Source organism: Patiria miniata, unplaced genomic scaffold (assembly GCF_015706575.1).
Source record: "Patiria miniata isolate m_02_andy unplaced genomic scaffold, ASM1570657v1 HiC_scaffold_5, whole genome shotgun sequence".
Lineage (NCBI taxonomy): Eukaryota > Metazoa > Echinodermata > Asteroidea > Valvatida > Asterinidae > Patiria > Patiria miniata.
Genome location: NW_024037072.1, coordinates 35,103,890 through 35,122,192, shown reverse-complemented (window position 1 = coordinate 35,122,192; position 18,303 = coordinate 35,103,890). Strand labels below are relative to the sequence as shown.

The window sequence follows — 18,303 nt, the reverse complement described above, 5'->3', positions numbered from 1 at the left end:
GAATTCAGGCCCAATTCAAAACATGATTCAGCAACTTTTGAATTGAAATCGAGATCCTAGAATGCTGTTTTTCTCGAAATATACAGCTGAAGCTGAGCTGAAACTTCATCAGGCATGTCAGGTAAGTTCTTTAGCACCCTTCTTTAGATTTTGAGCATGTTTGTTGCTTCAAACGAACAAAATGCACAAATTACAAAAGACGGAGTACATGTATCCCTTTAAACAATTTGTTCTCAAATACAGATCTACAAATGTATGTACCTGAGTTGGGTTGCATTTCCCTGTATTGAATTTTACCACTGACTAAATACCATGGCCGGAATAATTACATTTCAAGCATGCCCTTCAGGATTCATCTCGCTAAAAAATTGATCCAATTACTACTGGACCGGGAGTTGTTGACAGAGGGTTCATGGACATACTTGGTGTACGAAATGGATAGTGCTTAAAACATCCAAAGGAAAAAAGACACAACTTCAGCTGTCAACGGTGAATTTAAGTATAAATTACATAGGAAATGGATCATTCTAAAATACCGTAAAATGAAAAATGGATTCTTTACAAATGTTGCTGTTGACAGAAGGTTTACGAATATGCGTGGCTTAGGAAATGGACAGTCCTCAAAAGTAATCAAAAATTTTAGTATCTACAAAAACTAATCCCAGGATACAAAAACCATTTTCTTATTAAATCATTTCTTCCAAAAAATGCAGGTAAAGAAGATTGTATTTAAAAAATAGCTTTTTGAAAATGATACAAATTAGAAAAAAAACCATCAATAAATCTTAACTTCATGACCTGAAACCTGAACTGTACATGTGTTAATCCTATAACCTTACCAACTCCATCAAAATCCCCCCTCCTCATGCCCCCTCCCCTCCTCCTCCCCCACCCCCACCCCCACCCCATTTTGGTGGAATTGGGGGACGTGGTCCTGCTGGCCTGGTTTGACTAAATTTTGATGGCGTATGATGGACATGGGCCGGGAGGCCGGAAACACTGCTGGGGAATTCGATAAATTTTGCCTACCATATGCATAGTGTACTACATGTAAGTCCATCCAAATCCAACAGCCCTTCAGTGGTGGATTTCATTATGTCATGTGTATGAAGCAGAGTGGGTGATGGATTTTGACAGACATGGTCATTTACTTAGTAAAAGTAAGTAGGGAATTAGGGTTATTAAAGGGAAAATACAACATTTGCAAACATCAAAAAATAAAACTACCAAATCATTTTGAAATACCTTGCTGGACTGTTAGTGAATGACAGTGTAAAGCATCCTGTAAAATCATGGCACCTGGTATACTGTCATTTTCAAGAAAAGTGGCATTTTTGTATCAATTTCCAATGCTGGTCGTCCGACCAGCGTTGAAAAAAACTGGCTTTTTTTCAAATACTGGCCCCCATTGGCCATCGCACTTGTTTGCAATCGATTACACACCTATGAACGGGTACAAGCCAGCTACATGTAAACTGGTTCCCTGACCTTACAATTCCCAAATGTATGTAAACTGCTCTGTTTCTTCTTAAATGGAGTCAGGGAACCAGACTACAGGGAAATGATTGTTTTTCTTGGTTTTTATAGCATTTTCGAACCCAAAACCTCAAAAAAGTCAGTGTAACTATATTTGCTATATATTTCCAACCCCCCCAATTCCATCCATTTCTGAAAATTACAGCAAAAGCAAATGATGTATATTCCCTTTAACAATGTTTTTAAGATGGGGGAAACAGAATCTTGATGTGATTTGCTTAACCACTTCTAGAATTTTGCGATACACTGTAGATGCACTGTAGATGTGTACGTTCCATTTAACTTTTAAGCATGATGGTCCAGCCTCTATTTAAGAAAAAAGTTAACAAAACAAGTTATATGGGAAAAGTAAACATAATTTTATAGCTCTCATGCCGTCTAAATCCCCCCCCCCCTTGGGAGGGGCTGGAAAGTGCATACCCAAAACATTTGTCATGGTTTGCAAAGTTGTTAAAGGGAATATACATCATTGGCTTTTGCTGCAATTATCAGAAATGAACTATTTGAGGGGTAAGAATAATAGATCAAATATTGTTTAACTGACATGTTTGGAGTTTTGTGTTACGAAAATGCTTGAAAAACCAAGAAAAACAAAAATGTGTAAGTAGTCTGGTTCCCTGACTCCACTAAAGATAAAATGGATCAATTTTTAGATGTCAGAAAATTGTAAGGTAAGGGAACCAGTCTAGCTGGCCTGCACCCGTTCATGAACATGTAACCAATAGCAAACAAAATTTGGACTGAAAAAATGGTAAATTTGGAGCAGTAGTTGAAAAATAGTTAGGTTTTTCCAACGCTGGTCGGCCGACCACCGTTGGAAATGCATACAAAAATACCATTTTCTTGAAAATGACTTCACACCAGGTGCCATAATTTTACAGGATGCTTGAGACTGTCATTTACCTACATCCTAGTAAGTTATTTCGTAAAAACTTGGTAGTTTTATTTTTCGATGTTTGCAAATGTTGTATATTCCCTTTAATGTTTCAAAGGGTTGATTCCTAATTTATAAAATGAGCATGCATTCATGTGTCTAGATATTTAATACTGACAGATAGATGCACGTACTTGAATTTGTATGCGCATTTCTTTCAGCATTTGGTTGTCATTAATGTTCATGTGCATTTGAAAAGGAAAGAAAAAATCCACCATCTCACACTATGCAGATCTATGATGATGCCAGGATACACCATGCATCATGTATGATGACACCCGGAGACTTCACGCTTTAGAACTTGTCTTTTGTAACAAGGTAAACAGGCACCACGGGCACCGACACCACGTAGAGACAGTCATGATTGCCACGTGATGCCGTAACCGATAGGACCCTATACACGTTGCCATAAATCATTCATCCCGTCACGTGCGTCGGGCTTCAGCCGCTCTTGACGCGCACTTGACAAGTTTGCACACCTATCTCGGGCAACGCTTCAACTCGAAATAAAATACCAGAGAGGATGGATTGCTTCCATGTCCGACAAACTTTTAACAAAAAAATACCTGATACACCCGTGATTGTGATTTTCGAGTGGACATTTTATGCCCGCCATTAGCGGATGTTTGCGCTCTCAATTTGGGGTGTTGATTACAAACTGGTTGTCAGCAAAAAGACGTTGTGTGCTTAGCTAGAGGACAGACGTGATGACTGCTATGTGTACACTGCAGACAAACTCTTGGTGTACAATATACAGTACAGTATCATTTTCAACAAAACTTACCTGTTAGAGATGGATAACATACAAATGTAAATGTCACTCGAGGCTTCCTGCAACTTGGGGCAAGTTCGCGCAAGAACTATTTGTTGACCATTCGTTAACCATAGTTCGACTAAAGTTAGCCCGAACTCTATCTAGTCGACGGTGGTTGACTACGCTAGTCGACTATTTTGGGAACAACCTACCGGGGCTGGTTGCATCGCTGGTAACCAATAGCCGCATGCATTAATAACGTACAGCAGGGAGCCAGGATCCAGAAGTTTTGCGATGACATTTTGACCAGGGTATGACTAGAGACGTTTGCACGTTGCTATTAGTGCGCAGGCGTAAGGTACATGTAGGTCACAAATCAACCACTAGTCGACTAATGGTCACTGCCCGAACTTGGCCTCTGTCCTACCGTACATTGACAATCCAAGTTCATCTAGGACGGCCATACTGTATGAGTATGCTTCTCACATGCATCAAAGTGCCAGACTATTTTAATAAAGATTGCAATACTTGCTTCCTTATTGAACGTACATGGTTTAAAACGTGACACAATTGTTCATCCGCCCAAAAAGGCAAAAAAGAAGCATAATTTATCATGGCACACAATTAAAGGTAAATCTAAGATCATAAATGTGCTCTTTTTGCATTTTATATTTTTCCCTTTGAAGCAACAAATTTGCTCAACATTTTGAGTAAAGTGGATAATGACTAACATGTTGACATTGTAAGCTCAGTGGATCTGTGGATGTTGTACATTTTTTGAGAAATAAAGAAAACCTGTACATATTTTGGTCTTGCGTGTGCCCGTTGCCAGCACTTAGCCTAATACTGCTAGTTGCCTGTTCACATTTTTTAACTGCACCTTCACGTGTACAATACCTAGAATCAGCACTTGGGACATGATCCTCATTCAGCCGGTTAATATACGGTAGACTATTTGACATCGAGGTCCCACTGGATACATGTACAGTATTCACAAATATTGTCAAATATTAAGAAAGTGTGCCCACAAGCACACGTGTTTGCTTCCTTTATAGGCCTATGCATGTAGAATCATTTACTTTTCATGCATTTTGTTCGTTTCCAATAATAACACCACTCAAAATCCAACGACGAATGCTCAAAGCCTAACCTGTTGAAGTTTCAGCTCAGTGGATATTACACGTTTCGAGGACACCGTGAAAAAACCATGCGCAACCTTATGATCACGGAATATTGATTTCATCTTATATATATCACTCTGTACAAATGCTACAACCAAAAAAAAATCATGTTTAATCGAGAAAGTGAGCAAACTGTCCAGTTGGTTCCTGCCCAAAGGCAAAAGTCAATGACAAATGATTTTATTCTGACTGCATGCAAAAGTCAATTTATTAACGTCTGTGCCATCCATTACATGACTGTCCAGGGGCTCTGAATGATGAAGCCCCTGGGACTTTGACTGAAGCAGGATCTTAGATATCAAAAACCCATTTACATGGCATTATCGCAAATCTCTGTGTTCCACACAGATTGTGTGATATCACAGCGATTTCGGGAATCCCTTTCATGCTAGCAAGAATCCAACATGGCTTCAACACATGTCTGGAGCTGCATACATGTACACGGGTAAAATCCAACCCTGGTCGCAAGTGGTCAGGACCGTGGGTTGGTTCAAGAGGCTCTGCCCGGGTAGAAAATCCCAGATTTACAGCTGGCCTAAGTGCACACTGTATGGTGTAAAGGGTGAACGGCTTGCATTCGATGGAACCCAGTTCCGCTTAGTGGACCCATGTTGATTTCAACATGGGTAGGCAAGACGGTAGTGTGAAAAGGGCAAGACGGTAGTGTGTGTAGGTGGCATGGGTGGCTTGTGCGTAAAGCGCTCGCCTCTCACCAAGGTGACCACGGTTCGAATCCTGGCCGCGGATCACATGTGAGTAGAGTTGTGCGTTGGTTCTCTCCTGTGCCACGAGGGTTTTTCTCCGGGCCCTCCGGTTTTCCTCCCTCCGGAAAAATCAAACACTTTCGATCTCAGGCTGTGCTCCGTGGTCATATATGGGTGGATGTGGCCGGCAGCCATAGGCGCCTTTACGTGCCAGCGGCCCGACCACGTTGTAGCTGCGTCCTTCGCAATTCAGCATACCAGCTGCGAATAAGGCTGATTAGCCTCCCAAATTATTATTATTATTGTTATTATTATAGGGCTTTACATGTACCCTGTATTGTACAAAATGTACAAATGCAAAGAGGTGAAATCAGTCAGAAACACATATTTCCTGACTGTTTGCCAAATGTTGCTGCCTGAACTGAATGTGCTACATGCTTGTCAAATTTTGTACACTAAAGCCCAGTTTCCATATGGATGTTAAGCTTAAATGCACACTGGCAGACAGAGCGCCAAACTGTTGGCTAAGTTGCACCGGGTTCAACTTTGCCGATCGTCTGTGAGATAGTTGGCGTCTGTCTGGGTCGTCGGTAACATTTCCGGATGAAATGTTTCCATATATGTCTGCGTTGCAAGTTGGGTCTTGTTTGGCTTGCTCTCTGCGTTTCTTACGTCGATATGGAAACTAGGCTTTATGACAGGGTATCTTGACAATGCATGTGACAGTTCATGTTCAAAGCGATTGTGATAGATCATTTTTGTCTGAACAGGTTTCGTGTGTACATGTATACATGTTATGTATATATTCACTTTACTGGCACATGATGTTTGGTACGTACATGTACATTCAAATGCACTGTCCTTGTAAGCAGACACGTCCAACAGTTTCCAATAATTTACTACATGTATATCATTTCAATAGTTCATTTTACATGTAACACATCACATTGCTTACGACTCACTGTTAAATTGTAGGTTTCACTGTATTTTAATTGGATTTTAAATTAATATTTTAAAACTTGACGTTTTATTTTTCAAAATGTAAGGCACATTTGATCAATTTCAGTTGGAAAATGTGCGGTAGAAATGTTATTATTATAAATAAATCCTCTTACATAATGTTTTTTTTTACTTGTATGGCGTTAATGAAAAAGTTGAATTGATAAAAATGTACACTGTAAGACATGTAAGATAGCCCACAGGTACCGTACCTGTTCAGTGTGTACCGATACAGCAAGTGCAAATAAACATATTTTTGGACTGAATTCCTTTAACTCCATGTATTTTTCACATTTCTAGACACAATGCTCTTTCCATACAGAGCAAATTTGTGTTCAGGGCCACTCGGGATCAGCTACATGCTTAAAGTCCTGGAACCTGTCAATAGCTTGAGTGTCACGGTCAATGTGTTGTTTACAATCCTGTACTGATGTATTTAAACGAGCCTGTAGTGACGGAGAAAGTCAGGGACAATTATCTCCAGGATAACAAGTATATGGCCAAATGAATTGAAATTATTTCTGCTGCACTGCACGTGCCGCTTCATCAGGATAGAATTTACTATGGCAGCTTTGCCTAGCAGAGAAGACAAAAAGACTGTGGGATTGTTGAGGGGGGAGGGGTTGCATTTTAACAAATCAGTCAAACCAGATCCATGCATGTCGATCTTGATTTACAAAAACTGGGTCGAGATGTAGGCTGAAAGTATTCTGGCTATTGCTGTCCCACACTGCTTCGTGTACCGTACATCACAGGAAAAAAAAGTCCATTTAGACATGGTGCGCTAGCTACAACTTTGCCGTTTGGCAAAGAAACTGTCGGGCAGAGATTGATCGGACCCAGAAAAAAAAACATTAGAAGAATTGAGCCCCGGAGTACCAGAGCATGGGGGTCGCATATTATCGCGGGTACACCAGCGAGAGATGTGAAAACCGAACGAAGAGCTTCGGGGGGTGTATAGAACGTGACGGGATGAAAAGCTGGGGGTGGACATCCGCAGCGTGTTTGTGGAACCACACCAATCTTGGGGCCGGCTACAGATAGTAAGCGGTTTGCCTGGAGGATAGAAGACAGAGAGAGAGAGAGAGGAGGAGATCCAGATCCTGTTTGGGGATTCGGCAACTCGTCTCAGCGAAGGGTACATTACATCTTTGTTACACGAACAGGCCCCCAGTGGCCGGCCCCCACTAGAGTGAACTGCAAGACCTATGGCTATTAAAAGATTTGCATACTTAGAAGCCCAACATTTTTTTTCTTGGACTTTTGAGGGGTGGATGGAGATGTGGAAGAGAGACTGTTTTTCCCAAAAGACGTTCTGATGGATCACAAACCCGGCATTTATGTTCCATATAAATGCTAAAACTTGATAACACATCTCTCGTGTGCTCAGTAGGACTGAACGTACGGTACACACTGTACATGTTTTTCATGCATTTAGTAATGCTTTTTAAACCATGTTGTCTATTACGTGCACCTGTGGCCCTTTCACTCATGACGCATGAAAATAATTACTTTCGTACAATCAATGATCACAACATATTAATCTGCAGAACAGCACAGAGTAAAGGGCCTTATCATGAAGTGCTGAGGTTATTGCAATCCACAACAGAAATTATTTACCTTTGTACTTGAATATCATGTACATGTATCGCAAATTATGAACTTGCAATTGAATTACAAAGAGTATGAAAAAATGTATGTATTATTTAGTCAATTTTTAGAAAAAAAGAAAAAATTAAGACATAAGAGTGGATTGCCAAAAAGCGAACTACATGTACATTGTAGACTATGTGTACATGTACTGTGTATGAAAGGCTATCATGAAAAAAAATATAAAACGAAAATTACATGTATGTGTACAGCACATGCCCATGTCTCATGACCATGTCCATGTTCACCATCAGGCAAAATTCAATATACACGCAGACGGTATTATTTTTTTCCTGGTAATCAAACAAATATTGATCACGCTCCTGAAAGGGCGGAAAGACGTGTTTTCACAACGGGAAATTTCTCCGGGACCACCAAAAAAATAAGCAAAGGTTAAATAAAGCGGAAGAAAAACCAATTGCAGTAAAGTACATCGACACCACTTGACAGTCCCTAGGCGAAATCCATTCCAAATGAAAAAAAAAAAGAGAGGGGGGGGGGGGGGGGAGGGTGTCCACGGAAGCCACACAGCTTTAAGAGACTCACTCAATGCTTCACCCGCTAATTGAAATGAATATCTATGGGATACATTACAGATATTGCCCCATCCATGTGCCGGAGCTACATGGGTACTTATCAGATTAAGGGAAGCTTACAGAAGAGCGCGGGGGAAGAAAAAAAGGGGGATGCAGAGGAGAAGTGCTGCTCTAAGTCTGGGGAAGCTGAGGTTTTCTACGGGAACGACAGACAGAAGTGCAAATATGACAGGGGAACGTATCCCCACTGACATTTGTATTAATGGCGTGTTTTCTCTACTCCTGTCTGGGTTTTCAGGAAAATGCATTCTAGTCATAATACAAAAAAATTAATTACGACGTGTAACGGAGGCGACAGCTCGGTTCTGCAGCTGAGTGGTCTATTAGATTAATTCCGACAAGTCGGGAATAAAATTATCCGGGCTTACTTGTCGGACGGAACATCTTCGGAGGCGTTTCAAGGTTGCTCCTCCAACGGCAGGGATGCGAAACCAAGAATGCATGCTTAATGTCCTAACGCTACTTTGCCTTTGCATGAAATTCTGATTTAATTAAATACCACCTCGGCATGGATAGCGGGGTCGGGTGGCTGATCATCAAGCCTGCTGACAACGACACACGACGTGGGTTTTTCTCCTACATTGTAGATGTAGATATTGATTTGTTTTTGAAATGTAGGCTTATAAGTAAGACATGATACGCCTCACTTCCAATTGCACTCCAGAGTGCCTAGATGGCCGGACCCAATCTTCTTAAGTATATCTTTAGGCCACATAATCGTTGGTTTACAGGACAAATTGCAAGAGCTTAGCGAGGAGTATTTTTCTCAGGTAGAAACTACTGGTGCATGTGTTCCTTGTACAGCATGTCTCCAAACATAGTGTAGCAGTCAAACAACATCGTTTTTGGAGGAAACTTTCTGAGGAAACTAAATTGTTTTTTGGGGGTTAACAATTTACCACATGAGATGACAGACTATTTCTTTACCCTTGACAGGATTTTTGTTCTGTGCGATTTGGAGCTTTTGTTTAAAAGTTACGGCAAAGCTTGTAAAGACTGTCAAAATCCGTTTGGGCCACTTTTCAGATTCTCTGGTATTTAATGAAAGGCATTCAAACACCTTCTTGGTATGTGGACGCCTTTCATTAGACTAGAGCATTTTATGGGTAAAAAAAAATTACCATGAGATGATAAAATTATGTTTCTTTACCCTTGACAGGATTTTTGTTCTTTAAATTTGACCTTTTATTTAAAGGTTACGGCAAAGTTTGTAAAGACTGTCAAAATCTGTTTGGGCCACTATTCAGATTCTCTGGTATCCGATATGCCTTTCAGTGGGGCCGAAAATTCAGCCAGAATAATTCCCGGTGAGCACTGCTTTAACTACAATACTTCATTTTGTACGATGCTTTTCATTAGATACCAGATAATCTGAAAAGTGGCCCAACTTGGAATTCAAGTCCTTTCATTTAATTAGCTGTGTCTCTGGACTGGGGTGTCCAAATAAGATGGGATAAAGACCACTGTGTACACATGGTGTAGAGTATTTACGATACCTTCAGACTAATAGTTTTGCAAAAAGAGAGTGCTAGTATTTTTAATATTTATGGATTGACTGCTTCTTATTGATACACACTGTACATGTAGGTACGGTACGGTATGTAAACAAATTAAGCATGATTTTTCTGTTGAGTTACAGTATGCTGCTCTGCATTGGTTAAGTAAATAATTAGTTGTGGAATAATTTAATTATAGGACATTTAAAAAATATCGGGGAACGTCATGTGTGGTGTTCTTCACTGGTTGTGCAAAGTGACAAATCATCTATCCCTTAAAACACTCGTTTCATCATTTTGTGAAAATGGTTACTTTTTGAGATGTACATGTAGGCCTACCGGTACCTATGTACCTTTGCCTGTGCACAATTTTAATTCAAAATCAAGCCTAATACAGTTCCAAAAAAAATTATCAATTAGGTACAAGCACACTGTACAAAGCTTGTGATGAATTTTAAAATTCTGTTTTAAATTCTGTTTTGGTTAACAAACCTTTAAGAGCCACTTTCAATTCGCGCGTTCTTTAAAAAAAAATATATATATTAATTTTATACGTTTTTTTTTACTGCTGAAATAAAATTTAATGGAATATTGAGAGTTCCGGAAATCAAAAATAAGGAGCCCATCAACACTGCTAAAAATATATTCATGTCAATAAAAAATACACAAGCTATTTGCGTCATAAAACTATTTGTGTTTAAAGTAGAAGCCGCCCGGGGCAGTCACACACGACAAGGATACCTGAAAATGACAACAAACAGTGAATATAGCCGATTACAGCTATAGACTTGCGTTATATGGTTGTGAAGAATTTTGTCCCATAGTACAATATACGCTTCCTGCTCTCTTTATTTACAGTTCACAATCAATTGCAGAAATGAAGTTTGATGTTCTGATGTACATGTAGGATGGAAATACGGTAGGAATGATTCGGAAGTAAGGAAGGTTTTGCTGAAAAACAACAAAATATAAAGGGGAATTATAAACTAATATAAATGGTAGAGTAAAGTAAATTGGGTACACAAAAAGGAAATAAACAATTAGATATTAAACAAGTAATAATTAAACTATAAGATAAATGAAGAAAAACTATGTACTTACTACGCTGGGGGTGTTGCCAAAATTGGGTGTCTAACGGTGTGTCTAACGGTGTGAAAACTAACTATGTATAAAACTAACGGTGTATAAAAGCAGGTGTTGTAGGTTTGGACACTAGCAACAGAATGATGGGAAAATGGGCTAAAACTATGGTCAATGTACAGACAGTGTCCTAACAGGGTGAATTATGGCGCCTTAGGGAATGTTTTGGTCTGGAGTTGGGAGAGGTTGCTATGGGAACCGCCACCCAGGCCTGGCAGAGTTGGGCAAAACAAGGTCGTACAGGGATCGGGGACTGTGGTCAAGGGATCTTACACTAAATTGTACATCTAAATTGTACATGTACATGGTCTAAGCTAAATAATGAGGATAAAAATATTTTCTAAACCTAAAGATGATTAAATGCTATTAATTAAAGACAAAAATAATAAGAAAAAGTAAATAACACACAACGTCCGCTACACCGACCCCGATGACATATCTGATTGTGTCATCCACGAAAGTCAAGGACAGTTGTGCTCTAAATCTCTCTATAAAATACTAAGCAGGTTAAGATGAAGAAGACTAGTTCCTAAAATGTAAGGAAACTTAAGCTGAATAGCTTCACTAATAACTAAGTGTTAATCATTATCATTCTCATCCTGGCTGGTATCAGTCGTCGCAGTTGGTGGTGTCAACTCGGCTTCAAGAAGACAGATCTTGTCAGTCGGTCTAACATACACTCCGGCTTGGGTTTTGACTCGCACGGAGCGGACATATCCATCTTTCCCTGGGTGCGTGGCCACAATAAGACCCAAAGGCCACTTGCTGCGTGGGGTGCTCTCGTGACGGATCAAAACAAGGTCTCCAACCTGAAGATTTCTTTGGGGATGTAGCCATTTCTGGCGGTGCTGCAGTGATGGGAGGTATTCCTTCAACCATCGGGTCCAGAAGACATCAGCGAGGTACTGGACCTGGCGCCAGCGTCTCTTATAGAGATCCTTGGTATCGAAGTGTCCAGGTGGTAGGGTCTGACCAGATCGAAGGAGTAACAGGTGGTTGGGTGTGAGAGGTGAGGCATCTTGGGGATCATCTGAAAGCTTTGTGATGGGACGTCCGTTTACTATTCCCTCAACAATACACATCAGAGTGTTTAGTCCTTCGTCATCAGTCAGTTGCTGGTGAAGGAGACTTCCTAGAATAGAGCGAATGGTCCTTATTTGTCGTTCCCAAACTCCACCCATGTGTGAAGCGGCTGGCGGATTAAAAATCCATTGGACTTCTCGCTGGTGCAGGTAGTTCTCTATTTGGTGCTGGTTCCAGTCTTGTAGAGCACGACGAAGTTCGCGTTGAGCTCCTACGAAGTTGGTCCCATTATCCGAGCGGATTTGGGCTGGCTGTCCCCGGCGACTTATAAAACGCTGGAGTGCGTTAATGAAGGAATCCGTCTCTAGGCTCTGGCAGACCTCTATGTGGATGGCTCTAGTGGTGAGGCAAGTGAATAAGCAACCATATCGCTTCAACTCACTGCGGGCTCTCTTCACCATGAAAGGGCCAAAGAAATCAACACCTACGGTGCTGAATGGTGCTGCTCCATGGGTTACTCGATCCTTGGGCAGGTCCGCCATCACTTGGGTTTCAGGGGTTGCCTTCCTCTTCTTGCATTCTAGGCAGTGACGAAGAACGCGCTTAACGGCTATGCGCCCCTTTACGATCCAGTACTTCTGGCGTAACTCAGCGAGGATCCTTTCGCCACCAGAATGTCCATACTGATGATGGTATTGCTGAATGATGAGCTCGGTCACTCGGTGTTTATTTGGCATGATCCACGGGTGTTTAGCTTGGTGTGGTATGTTGGCATTCGTCAGGCGTCCACCGACACATAAGATACCGCTGTTCGAGGTTATGGGGGACAACCTTTGAAGGCGAATTGACTTCAGGTGCTCCTCGTTGAACGCAGTGTGCTGAGTGTGGCGGACAATTGCAGCTTCGGCATCTTGGAGTTCCTTTACTGACAGAGACTTGCCAGCTAGGGTGGTTGTGTCAGTCAGCTTGAGAGCTCTCATGCGCAACAACTGTTTCACACGGAGGACCCAAGCCACTGCTCTCTTCAGAGCGTACCAGGATGAGTAGCGGCCAATCAAGTCATCCATAGGATCGGACATTGGTGTGGTGTTGGTATTGGTCGCGTATACCAGTGGTTCCTTCTTAACCTCAGCGTCTTCTTGCAGCTGAAGGGACTTGAAGTCTGGTTGAACTGGCCAGGCATCTTCCTCTTTCAGTAGAAAGGCTGGACCATTCAACCAGCGTTCACAGTCGATGAGCTGTTGGGCCGTCAATCCCCTTGATACGTCATCTGCTGGATTTGAGGCAGAATCAACATGTCTCCACTGGTTTGGAGAGGATTGATCTTGGATCATGGTGATTCGATTGGCGACATAGGTCTGGAACTGCTTATCTTCGTTGCTGAGGTATTGGAGGACAATCATACTATCAGACCAGAAGATGGACTCTGCAAATTGTAATTGCATATGGAGTTTGATCATTCTGTCAAGCTTCACAGATACGACTGCCGCGGCCAGCTCCAGTCTAGGTATAGTAGTCGTCTTAAGCGGTGCAAGTTTAGCTTTAGCCATCACGAACGAACAGTGATTACAACCGTCGGTGTCAGTAAGACGTAGGTAGCTGACGGCACCATAACCTCGTTCGGACGCATCTGCGAAATGATGTAACTGTGCCTTGACAATGGCTTCACTGTGGACAGGTTTAACACATCTTGGTACCTTCATTCCTTCTATCAACGGCAGATCTGTTAACCACCGTTTCCACTGCTCGAGAATGGTGCTGGGAATAGGCTCGTCCCACCCTATCTTGAGGCGGCAGAGTGTCTGGAAGATCATCTTTGCTTTTAGGACGAAGGGGCTGACAAATCCAAGTGGGTCGTATATTGAGCTTGTGACGCTCAGCAATCCTCTTCGGGTATCGGGTTTCTCTTTTAGGTTGGTGTCAAATCCAAAGGTGTCTGTCTCGATCTTCCAAAGTACTCCCAATGCTCGCTCTGATGGAAGTAGTTCCTTATCTAGGTCCATGGACGTGACAGCCTTTGCACACTCGGCCTGGGGTAGTGACTTCAACACGGCGCGAGAGTTACTTAACCACTTGGTCAGTCGGAATCCTCCACGGGCTAGCAACTCACGTAACTGACTGACTAGCCGAGTGGCTTCATCTTCGGAAGAAACGGATTTGAGGCAGTCGTCAACATAGAAGTTTTGATCTATGGTCTCAATGGTGGCGGTGTCGTACAACTCATGGTAATCTTGTGCTACACGCTTCAAGGTGAAGTTAGCACAACTTGGACTCCAAACTCCTCCGAATAAGTGAGCTGTCATCCGGTACATCAGTGGTTGGGACTCAATATCGTCTCCCTTCCACCAAAGGAAACGAAGGGCGTCTCGGTCAGCCATGGACACACGAACCTGATGAAACATGCCTTCAATGTCGGCCATGAGAGCTATGCGTTCTTGTCTGAAACGCAGAAGAACTCCGATCAGCTTGTTCGTCAGGTCAGGTCCTTGATAGACGGTGTCATTGAGTGAGGTACCTTGGTACCGGGCGGCGCAGTCATATACGATGCGAACCTTGTCTGGTTTACGCGGGTTGATCACAGGATGATGTGGGAGATACCAGACACAGCCATCTCTTCGATCAATGTCCTCCGCAGGAACTGGCTCTGCATATCCCTTCTGAAGGAGATCATGGATGCCGCTGGTGTACTTCTCCTTGAGTGAGGGGTCCTTGGAAAGACGCTTACCCAACAATTTAAGTCGGTGTTCTGCCATCAACCTGTCATTGGGCAAATGCGGTGGTCTTTCCTTGAATGGAATGTCCATGGTGTAGTTAACTCCGTCACGGTGCAGTGAGTTCTCCCAAATCGAAAGAACTTTCTTTTGGATGACAGACATCGTCTCGTTGTCACTGCCCACAGTTTGCACGTCATCAATCCTCCAAAATCTTTCAACCTGGCGTTGAAGATCCATGTCTGGTTTGACGAAGTAGGAGGATGAAGACTTGGGCCTCTTCTGGTGTGTTACTGGACCATTTAGGGTCCATCCCAAAGCGGTCTTGGTAGCATAAGGTTCGCCTTTTGAGCCAGCGCGAACCTCACTAGGTATCATTATGTCTGGGACGTCTTGTCCAATAAGAAGGTGTACATCGTCAATGTTGACATCTGGTATCGGTAAATCACTGAGGTGTGGCCAGAGGCTTAGGTCTTCTTGAACGGCAAGACTGTCGAGGCCGACGTTTAGCTGGGGCCTCGTAAGAACATCAGACAACGAAAATAGGTGTGTGTCATCAAGGTCGGCCACCTCGAGGTGGACGACACTGGTGTGTACTTGAACTTCTTTCTGGTCAAGTGTAGTGAGTCTGATGGTGTCCTCCTTGCCGTAGATGCCTAGGCGTCGTGTCAAATCCTCTGAGCAGAAGCTCTGCGTGGAACCGGTATCTAAGAGAGCATAGGTTTTCACAAACTGCTGTTCCCCGCGAACTCTGACCTTAACGGGAACAATGGGTAGTGCAATCTTTCCAGCGCCGACCCCAGTGGAGTTACAGACAATTATGGGATTGTCTGCGGGTTGAGCTTGGGATGAGCTTGAAGACCCACCTGTTGTAGATTGGCCATTGTCGGTGGCCCCTGAGGAACGTGGGTCGTTTTGCGGGCGTGGGAGGTGCAGGTACTTGTTGTGCTTTTTGCCGCATCCTTGGATTGAGCACACAAAGGGTCGTGGGCAGTCCTTACCCAAATGTCCAGGCTTGTAGCAGTTGACACAGAGTCTCTTGCCCTGCACAAAGGCAAGCCGGTCCTTAACTCTGAGTGACTTGAATGTGTTGCATTGGTTGAGGTGGTGGTTTTGTCCGCAACTGGGGCAGGGATCAAGAGGGGGTGAGGTTGTCTTCGGTTTGGGCTTGTCATAAGGGTTTGTCACTGCAGATGTGGTTTGGACGCCAAAATTCGTCCGTCGGTCACTTGGCTTGTTAACCTTTGGCTTGGTGTCTCCTCTGATTGATCCTCTCTGGATGATTTTGCCAAAGACTGGGTCACGAACCTCCTCGGCTGCCGTTGTCACAAAATGCGTGACGTCATCAATATTTGGGGGTCTAGATTTGGTGCGCTTTATTTTGTGTACCTCTCGTAGCCATCTGGTTTTCAGGTGGTATGGTAGCTTGTCAACGATGAGGAGTAGGCTGCTTCTGTTGTTTAATTCGTTGAGGTACCCCATGGTGTCGAGTGTCTCACGACAGCATCGCAAATCATCTGCGAGATCTTGCAGCGATTGGTTGTCTGTGACATTGGGCCTCATTGTCACCTTGTCAATCCATGATTGTGATATGGTGTGCTCATCGCCGTATCTCTCCTTGAGGAGACGGAGCGCGAGAGTATAACCCTCTGAGGGTTCCTTCACGGTGCAGCACCGGAGAAGTTGCCTTGCCCTTCCGGTGCAGTACTGGAGCAGACGTGTCAATTTGGCACCGTCACTTACTGTCTCCCTTGCAACGGTGTTCTGGAACTCACGGATGAATGTCCAGTACTTAAGTGGATCGCCATCGAATGTTGTGAGTTCCGCCTTGGGAAGTTGAAGTGCCTCCACCAGGGATTGCTGATGAACGCGCGTGTCTCTGATCAGTTCGTGTAGTAGGTATCCTGTGTCGGGTTGCAATTGGTTTGATGGAGCAGCAGCGGGTGTGGGAATGGTGAATGGTGTTGGTACATAACTGGGCTGTGGAGACTGCAATGGGGTATGCTCATGTTCCAGAGGGCGCTTCGGTGTAGGTTGGGGTGTAGGGTTTGTTTTGAAGCACACTTCTGAATTTGCCTCCTCAGCTTCAGCATATGTCCTTGCAAGAGCATCGGCTCTGGCATATTTCACCTTCAGCTCAATTTCTCGTCTTCTCTGCTCCAATTTGAGATGGCGCTGCTGGGTTTCGATTTGAACTTGAAGAGTTTCAAGTTCAAGGGCATTCTGCTCCTCCATGGCCTTGGCCTCTGCCTCAAGTGCAGCCTTTTCTGCCTTGGCTTTGATGTGGGCACTGGAGGTCGATGACTTCACTGATGAAGTAGTTGATCTGGCATGGAAGAGTTGGTGTAAATGGTAGCCATGCTGGCTGGCAGAGTCACCGACATTGATATCGTCGACTCCCCCATGTTCTTCGGTAGGTTCTCCAACGCCATCGTTCATGATATCACCGACATTGATACTGTGGAATCCCTCATGATCCACTGTGGGTTCTCCAACGCCATCGTTCTCATTATTGATGTTATCCATAACGGGAAAGTCTCATAGAAATTCCAGAGAACGTACAAAACTAATATAGCCGATTACAGCTATAGACTTGCGTTATATGGTTGTGAAGAATTTTGTCCCATAGTACAATATACGCTTCCTGCTCTCTTTATTTACAGTTCACAATCAATTGCAGAAATGAAGTTTGATGTTCTGATGTACATGTAGGATGGAAATACGGTAGGAATGATTCGGAAGTAAGGAAGGTTTTGCTGAAAAACAACAAAATATAAAGGGGAATTATAAACTAATATAAATGGTAGAGTAAAGTAAATTGGGTACACAAAAAGGAAATAAACAATTAGATATTAAACAAGTAATAATTAAACTATAAGATAAATGAAGAAAAACTATGTACTTACTACGCTGGGGGTGTTGCCAAAATTGGGTGTCTAACGGTGTGTCTAACGGTGTGAAAACTAACTATGTATAAAACTAACGGTGTATAAAAGCAGGTGTTGTAGGTTTGGACACTAGCAACAGAATGATGGGAAAATGGGCTAAAACTATGGTCAATGTACAGACAGTGTCCTAACAGGGTGAATTATGGCGCCTTAGGGAATGTTTTGGTCTGGAGTTGGGAGAGGTTGCTATGGGAACCGCCACCCAGGCCTGGCAGAGTTGGGCAAAACAAGGTCGTACAGGGATCGGGGACTGTGGTCAAGGGATCTTACACTAAATTGTACATCTAAATTGTACATGTACATGGTCTAAGCTAAATAATGAGGATAAAAATATTTTCTAAACCTAAAGATGATTAAATGCTATTAATTAAAGACAAAAATAATAAGAAAAAGTAAATAACACACAACGTCCGCTACAGTGAAGTACAATTGACATTCCGTTCTGGCATGTGCCAATTTGACCGAGTATGCCAAAATACGTGTGCATGTAATAAACCATCTTTAACAAAATTCTGATCAGCTTGTAGTATCAGATTTCTGGCCTTTTTGTCATCATCTGGTAATTCATTTATTTCTAAAAAAAAACTTACCAGAAAAGTCATCTACTGCTAGTGCTTGTTTGAATGTTTCG

At 42.8% G+C, this 18,303-nt stretch overlaps 1 protein-coding gene across 1 annotated transcript in view; it reads right to left on the bottom strand.

Moving 5' to 3' along the window:
* The window catches only part of LOC119741141 (beta-1,4-glucuronyltransferase 1-like), a 55,696-nt gene that overhangs the window by 5,974 nt on the left and 31,419 nt on the right, over positions 1-18,303 (bottom strand). The gene's annotated exons all lie outside the window — the stretch shown is intronic.